At 44.7% G+C, this 8,574-nt stretch overlaps 1 protein-coding gene across 6 annotated transcripts in view; it reads left to right on the top strand.

Moving 5' to 3' along the window:
* The first annotated feature begins 2,551 nt into the window (after positions 1-2,551).
* Positions 2,552-8,574, top strand: part of ARHGAP12 (Rho GTPase activating protein 12) — a 123,126-nt gene continuing 117,103 nt past the window's right edge. For 3 of the 6 annotated variants that reach the window (XM_030321217.2, XM_030321216.2, XM_030321214.2), the window contains exon 1: positions 2,586-2,720. The gene's annotated coding sequence lies outside the window, so the exon portion shown is untranslated. Of the gene's footprint in view, positions 2,721-8,574 lie in introns of all 6 variants that reach the window. The other 3 variants (XM_032593855.1, XM_030321218.2, XM_030321220.2) reach the window with 3 other exon arrangements.

Genomic DNA, 8,574 nt, shown 5'->3' with positions numbered 1-8,574 from the left:
TCTTATACATCAACAGTTAGTTTGTCCTAGTTTAATGCATATACAAGGAAATAGATTATTTTGCACCATTTTCCTGCTTTTTTTCATTTAACAAAAAAACTTGGAGACTGTGATATTAAAACATAAAGAATTTTGTCTTTTCTTTGTTAACAGCCATGCAGTGTTTGCATGTATGGATTTATCATAATTTAATTAGTTATTCCCAATCATTTGCTATTCTCAACAACATTATAAGAAATACCTTATCATTTCTCATGTATAGAAATACATCTGCAGGATAAATCCCTAGAAGTGAATTGGAGTTCAGAATATGTATGCATTTGTAATTTTGATAGGGACTGCCAAATTCCTGTTTCTCGAGAACCTAGCCAAAGCAGGGATGCCAGATATAATTTTATGCCTTTTCATTTAGAAATACAAAATGAAAAGTCGGTTACCTATTACAGAATTAGAAAGCAGGGCATATTCAGCAATTTACAGAGTGCATTTCAACAGAAATCTATTGTGCATCTATCACATGCCAAGTACTTTCAGGCACTTTGGATACACACACACACCCCAAACTCAAATCTCTGCCTTTGTGGAGCTTACATTTGAAATCTACATTTTGGAACTTCATGCTACCTCATTAGAAGTCAGTTAAATGTCAATATCCTGAAAGTGATCTGTTGAGATCCTGAGCACAGGAGCCAGACATATGCTGCTAGTCTTATTTAAAAACTAACTAGAGGCAGTGTTGCAAATGATTTCATAGCTCTCCATCAGGCCCTTCTCAAACAACACACTTGAGTGAGAGCTCTTTTTATCTGACTCCATCTGCTGTTGGTAGTGATCAGCATACTGTGGGCATTGTGGTATCATCTGAGATTATGTTGTGAAATAGGAAGTAGAAGTTACAGGCAGATCAGCAAGTATGCAAACTGTTCAGTTTTCTCTTGCTGAAACCAAGGGTGCCCAGTTCAGGTTTGGGGAGTAGGGAAGATAAAGTTATCAGCACATTCCCATCAGGGCACTGTTTACTTTTTGTAGCCTGTCCTTGTTTTGGTTCTAGAAAGAGATCACAAGGGATTCTATGGAAAAGTTTCGGAAGCATACAGCAGCAACACTCTGTATGCTGAATAAGTGCATGGAAAAGAGAACATGTTAGAAACTGAGGGAGACAGGAAAAACCATTAGTGTCAAGGAAGGAGTGGTGGAAAGTGCAATGATAAAGACAGTCTCTGGCTTCTTTAGAAAGTGTCTTTCCTTTCTAAAATGAAAATATTTTAAAACTGTAGTGCCGCCCACCCATTAAATTTAATAAGAAGGTGGAAAACTATGGCTGTTAAAATCTTGTCAATAACCCAGTGGGTTCTCTATAGTCATTAAAGAACAAATGGGAATTCAGCTTATGATAAGGAAGCCAGACACAGTGGCTTCTTCAAGTATGAGGTGAAGAACAGAAAAGGGCCAGTTCCCTAGAGTGACTTTCCAACCATATCCTCCCACTTTTTTTTTTTTTAATTTTGGTATCGTTAAAATTTAATCCCGGCACCATAATAGACACAACAATTGGTTACTGAATGAGTAGTTCCTTATGACCTAATAATGCTGATCAGTTTTCCTCACAGTCATTAAATTTAGGGCTAGAAGAAGGAGCCTTTGAGTTCAGTGAACACACTCCTTTGACAGCTGAGGTCGAGAAGTGTGAAGGGACAGTGGTAGAAGCTAGGTGTCTTTTCCAGATTCTCTGTCGAGTACAACTCCTGCCATAGGATCACCATGAAAAACCTTTAGTGCCTCTGACTTCTGGATTCTGTGCTGCCAAAGTGCAAACGCTGCAAGCAGTGATGACTTTGGCCAATGACACTGTGGCCCCGGGGCTTGCACACAGCTGGCCCCATGGACAGCCATTGGGCTGCTTCAGCATTCAGCTGAATGCTGAACGAGGGGTCATGCTGCTTTGCAGCAGCCTGACCACAGAGCGGCCGTTCTCGGGTCCCCAGGGCCCTCTTCAGCCCTGAGTGTGTGTGCACAGCTGGTGCAGCAATCTGCCCTGGTGGCCCCAGCGAAGGACAGCTCCTCACGGACCCAGTAAATGGACTCACTGTCTCCAGTGTTCCATTTCGTCCCCAGGAGGTAGCTGGTGGCACTTTTTCCGAGTCTCCCCGAGGGATTTCCGGGGCGGTGGACGACTGACCTAAGCCTGGCAGCAGCTCCCAGCAGGCCAGTGGGCCGAGAAAGGGAGCGGGCAGGGCCCACCGCCCCGCTGTCTTTCCCTGGGCTCCATTCCTGTCACCCTAGTGCTCGCTCCGTTTCCCGTTCGCCCTTCCCTCGTTTTCTCCCGAGCGTTTTCTCTCAACGTTTCCCACTTCATGTTTACAAAGTGCTTACGCCCACTTGGCAGGCAACAACCTCGCCAGCGCGAGTCCCTCAGCCAGTCCCTCGGACCGCCCCCCTCCTCCCGGATCCACCTCAGCCGATTCACCCGGCGCCCGCCCGGGTCGTCACGTGAGCCCCGCCCCGCCCCCTGCCGTCACGTGAGCCGCCAGCCCCGCCCCGCCCCCGCGCCGGCGCGCTCCGACGTGCCCTGGAACTTACCCTCCCTCGGAGACCAGCCTGCGGGGACGGGCTGGCCGCGGCCGCCGCGGTGTGAGCGCCCTTCGGGCTCGCCTAGGCGTCCTGCAGACCCCGTGCTAGTACAAGAGGGAGCTGCCTCCCGCGAGGCCGCCGTCCTCTCGGTAAGGTGGGGGGCACAGGTTCCCGCGGACGGAGGGCAGGTTGGTGAGGTGCTGCACAAAGGCGTCCGCGGCCGGGGCTGTGCCCGCCGAGGGCGGCGGAGTTAGGGGGAGGTGTGTGCGGGAGGCGCGTCGGCGCCGAGGTGAGCGCGAGGTGCGGTCGGGAGCGTCGCGGAGGGGGCGCGGCGCGGGGCGCGAGGTTGGCGCGGGGGGCAGGGGGGCCGTGCCAGCCCATTGGCTGACGTGGGCGAGAGGGTTTAAATGGCTCTAAAGTTGTGGCTCCTCTGCCCCCCGGGTTTCCTGACTTCCTGTGTGAGGGCAGCGCCCGCCCGCCCCGCCCCTAGGAAGGAGGGCGTCGGGGTGTGTGTGTGTGTGTGTCTGTGTGTGTAAGAGGCAGGCTGGTGCCGCCCTCCTTCCTCGCCTTCTGCAGCTGCGTGTGCCCGCTCTCTAATTGCTGTGGGGTGTGCAAACCTCCGCCCATCCAGGCAGCCCACCTGGGGCCTCCCCTCGACTGCTGACCTTAAACTGGGCACTTTGGTCTCCGCAGTCTTTAGAGGTGCTCCGCCCCTGTTGAATGGACACTTGCTACTTTAGCTCTTCTGGGAGCAATCTCCTCAAAGTCCTTGAATTTAAAAAAAAAAAAATGCTCCTTATGAGCGTGCTGCCCTCCTGCCGTTTCAACGCAGTTGATTGTCTTCCAAGAATGGCTGTCCTTTAAGTGTTGGATCTTAAGTTACGGCAGACCCTCTGAGAAGAAATGTCCGCAGGGTCAGCATTACAGAAAAACTCAACGGCCTTCAGTTTTAGAGGCTTCCGATGTTTTCCTTCGACTGCAGCAGCGGTTATAAATGCATTTGCAAAGGCTAAAGCAAAATGTTTAAAGCATACCTTTAGGAAAGTTCTAATGCCGTTCCAAGTGAAGTGTTTATTATGGGTAAAGGCACCTAACGCTCGAATTGTTTTATGGTTAATTATGACCTATGAGCAGATTTTATTGAGCATTTATGCACATATTCCAAAGGGGAGGAAATGTGGAGGAAGGAGCAGCAAGCGAGGAGTCACTCGGCTTCTGGTTCAGATTCTGCCACCCCTTCTGAAGGTGAGACCTCGGAAGACTGTGTTACAGTGGAAGGTTGTTAAAAAGTATCTAGCCCCTGGCCACGCCTGTTTCCTACTGAAAAGTTGGGAAATGGTGGCCTAGAGCTGTTATTTATTTGTCCATATCCAGTGTTTCTTCCCTGGTCTGTAGAAGGGTGTGTTACAGAATGGGTCATCTTTCTGTACATTTTCTTGTCTGAGTAGACATTCTGGCTGCTGGTGCTAGTATTTTTCTCTTTTTCTCTGTTTTGAAATGGCTTGGAAAGGTTTCAAAATAGGGATTTGGGAGCCCAGAGAAGTGCCTAAAAGCAGGCTGTGAAATTTTAACCCTGAGCAGTGCACCGTGAAGAGCCAGACAAGCCCGATGCACATGTGGGACCCGCGGTTGCATGTAGCTCCCCGGCTCTGGAGGGGTTTGTGCTTGGGGGAAAAAATGAAGTGTAATGAACAGATTATGTGTTTGTGTATGTGTATGTCCAGGATTTGTTGATAGGATTCTGTTCAACTTTATCCACCATAAAAGTTGGAAAAGATTGCTAACGCACTAATTCTTGATATAATGCCATTTGTAAAGGTTATTCATATATAGACAATAACTTACATGTTTTTATTTTTTACTTACTGTACTAGTTGTGAGGCACAAGTGAAAACGTGTACTATAAATGCTGTAGAAAAATAGCGTATTATTTGCAGTTAATCACTTGGTTTTCATTTCATTAATTAGAAAGTATCTGTTGGGTGCTTTTTTTTTTTGTAAATAGGTGGATAGACAGTGGGCTTTACAAACTTAAGTACTTGAAGTTATGAAGTTGACATTCCTGAGAAAAAGAGGGTAATAAAATGTTTAAATTGATTGAAATAAAGCAGTGAATATAGTGAGGTATAAGTGGTAGTACCAATATTTTGCTTATCTGAGAAAATTGGTACTAAGAAAAGGTAACTTAAGGTGAATCTGGCCCAAATGGGCATTACAGTTTTCTAATAGTGGGAGAGAAAAGTGAAATTAAACTTTTATTTTATCTCATATTTAACATTTTTAGTTTTAATTGCAAATATGCAGTGTTTTGTGGATTGAATCATACCTGAAAAGGTATGATTATCACATACCATCATTTTACTTCAAATCATGCTTTTCAAATCTCTCTCTTTTGAGGAACCCATTGGGCCACTATCTTTGTGGTTTTTCTTTTCTTCTGTTGTTAACTGGTCTAAGTATGATACATCCTCAATTGTGGACGGCTTTGCTGTGATTCAGCCATTTTCCATTTACTTTCATTGACTTAAATATTTTGCAGTTTCAGTTTGCAGTTCATTAGCTTTTTATTTGAACCAAACTGCCAAATGCTGACATCTCTAAGCACCCCTCCCTTGTTGATAATTAGTGTTTCTCAAACTTTAATGTGCATGGGGATCACCTGAACTTCTAACAATCCCCCAGGTGATAGATACCCTTGCTGCTCTTCTGCCCAGGCCACACAAACTATTGTCCAAAAGAAATGTAATACCAGTCACCTGTGTATTTAATGTAATGTAATTTTTTATGTAAGTAATCTCTACACCCAACATGGGTCTTGAACTCACAACCACGAGATCAGAAGTTTCATGCTGCTGCAGCTGAGCCAGCCAGTCAGGCGCACCTCACCTGTGTAATTTTAAAGCTTTTAGTAGTCACATGATAAAAAGTTAAAAAAAAAGGGAGAACCCAAGTGAAATAAATTTTACCATATCATGTAATCCACATGATTCTTTTATTCAGACTAAGTGTTCAAATCTTTTTTTAATTTTTTTTTTCAACGTTTATTTATTTTTGGGACAGAGAGAGACAGAGCATGAACGGGGGAGGGGCAGAGAGAGAGAGGGAGACACGGAATCGGAAACAGGCTCCAGGCTCTGAGCCATCAGCCCAGAGCCTGACGCGGGGCTCGAACTCACGGACCGCGAGATCGTGACCTGGCTGAAGTCGGACGCTTAACCGACTGCGCCACCCAGGCGCCCCCTAACTCAAATCTTATGTGTATTTTACACATCCAGCACATCTCAATTTAGATTAGCCACACTTAAAGTGCTCAGTAGCCACATTTGGCTAGTGGCTCCTGCATTGGACATCACTTCTGGAGTCTAGAACCTAGACCACTGCTCTTCTAAGTGTATTTTTACATTAGCCCCATCAGCATCCTTAGGGAACTGCATTAGGAATGCAGATTTGGGGGCCTCACCTCATACTGCTCTCATTATATTGTCTGGGTTTCAGTAACTTGTGTTTAAAAAAATTTTTTTTTAATGTTTATTACTTATTTTTGAGGGAGGGGAGGGGCAGAGAGAGAGGGAGACACAGGATTCAAAGCAGGCTTCTTCTGGCTCCCAGCTGTCAGGACAGAGCTCAACATGGTACTCGATCCCATGAACCATTTAAACCATGATCTTATCATGATCACAACCTGAGCCAGAGTCAGATGCCCAACCAACTTAGCCACCCAGGCTCCCCAGTAACTTGTGTTTTAAAAGCTACAGGATATGGGGCGCCTGGGTGGCTCGGTAGGTTAAGTGTCTGACTTCTGTTCAGGTCATGATCTCACAGTTCATGGGTTTGAGCTCTGCGTCTGGCTGTGTGCTGACTGCTCAGAGCCTGGAGCCTGCTTTGAGTTCTGTGTCTCCCTCTGTCTCTGCCCTTCTCTCTCTGCTCCTTCCCTGCTCATGCTCTGTCTCTCTCACTCCCTCAAAACTAAACATTAAAAATATCTTAAAAAAGAAAAAAGCTACAGGATATGATCACAAAATGTATATGTGGTATTCTGAATGGAATTCTAGAGCAGAAGAAGTCCATTAGGGGAAAACTAAGGAAATCTGAACAGAACATGGTTATTGTGTCAGTGACAAATGTACCATACATACATATATAAGATGTTAAAGGTAGAGGAGACTGTATACAGGGTATATGGGAACTCTCTGTTTATCTTTGCAATAATTCTGTAAATGTAGAACTCATCTAAAAAAGTTTTTATTAAATGTTTATTTATTTTTGAGATAGAGAACATGAGTGGGGGAGGGAGGGAGGGAGAGAGAGAGAGAGAAAAAGAGGATGAATCCCAAACAGGCTTCTCGCTGTCAGAGCAGAGCCCTGCAGGGGGCTCAAAACCCATGAGCTGTGAGATCACGACCTGATCCAAAACCAAGAGTCAGACACTTAACCGACTGAGCCACCCAGGCACCCCGCAACTTTTGCATTTTTGAATAAGTGTTTAGTGTGGATACTCTGTATCATGCCTTTATAGTTGACAGAGTGCTTTTTTCTCTTTCCATTCTCACAAGGATCTTTTGAGGTTTGTATTGTCTGTTTTACAGGTAAGTTAAGGTGCTCATAAATGGCAAATCCTAGATCTAAATTTCAGACCTCTAACCTTGATTTCTGTGCTTTTTTGCCACAGGAGAATTTAGAATACATTTTACGTTAGAGTGGTAGCTTTAAAAGTTTGTTGAGGGGCGCCTGGGTGGCGCAGTCGGTTAAGCGTCCAACTTCAGCCAGGTCACGATCTCGCGGTCCATGAGTTCGAGCCCCGCGTTGGGCTCGGGGCTGATGGCTCGGAGCCTGGAGCCTGTTTCCGATTCTGTGTCTCCCTCTCTCTCTGCCCCTCCCCCGTTCATGCTCTGTCTCTCTCTGTCCCAAAAATAAATAAAAACATTGGAAAAAAAAATAAAAAAAAAAAAGTTTGTTGAAAATTACCACTATTTTGCTATATATTACTGGTTTGTTTAAAAAAATCAGTTTTGTATACATTAACATATAATAATATTTAACAGTAGAAGTGAACTATAGATACATGCAACTACATGGATGAATCTCAAAAGCATTGTTCTAAGTGAAATAAGCCAGATGTAGAAGGCTACATACAGTATGATTCGTGGGTTCTTTTCTTTCAGCACTTTGTTTCCTTTAGTGAACAGTGATTAATGTGATGGTCTGTATCAAGCTTTATAGTTTAAGTACTTTTTCACATTTTCTCTTTCCATTTTCACAAGGATGTCTCAAAGTTTGAGTATAGTTGACGCACAATGTTACATTAGGTTCAGGTGTACAACATAGTGTTTTGAAAAGTTATATGTTATACTCTGCTCACCCACAAGTGTAGCTACCATCTGTCACCATACAACACTATTACTGTAGCGTTGACTATATTCGTCGTGCTTTGCCTTTTAATTCCATGACCTATTCATTCCATAATTAGAAGCTTGTATCTCCCAGTCCCCTTCACCCATTTTGCCCATCCCCCTCCACTCCTCCTCCCTTCCCAGGATCTCTTAAGGTTTCCATTCTTTCCTATTTTACACATGGATGTACCACAGTTAGTCTAGGGTTTCATTAGTTGATAGGCCTTTTTTTTTTTAATTTTTTAAATGTTTGTTTATTTTTGAGAGAGAGCGAGAGCGAGAGACAGAGTGTGAATGGAGGTGGGGCAGAGAGAGAAGGACACAACAGGATCTGAAGCAGGCTCCAAACTCACGAACTGTGAGATCATGACCTAGGCTGAAGTCAGATGCTTAACCGACTGAGCCACCCAGGTGCCCCAGTTGATAGGCCTTTGAGTTGTTTCCAGTTTCTGGCACTTTATGAATAAAGCTGTTATGAATGTTGATGTAAGGCCTTTGTATGGACTTACGGTTTCACTTTTCTTGGGTAAATACCTAGAGGTATTGAAAAGGAATGGCTAGATCAAATGGTAAATGTATACTTTATGAGAAACTGACAAAATGTTTTCCAGAG

The sequence above is a fragment of the Lynx canadensis genome, chromosome B4 (assembly GCF_007474595.2).
Source record: "Lynx canadensis isolate LIC74 chromosome B4, mLynCan4.pri.v2, whole genome shotgun sequence".
In the NCBI taxonomy this organism is placed as follows: Eukaryota; Metazoa; Chordata; class Mammalia; order Carnivora; family Felidae; genus Lynx; species Lynx canadensis.
The sequence above is the reverse complement of the archived record's forward strand: the minus strand, read 5'-3'. Positions and strand labels throughout refer to the sequence as shown.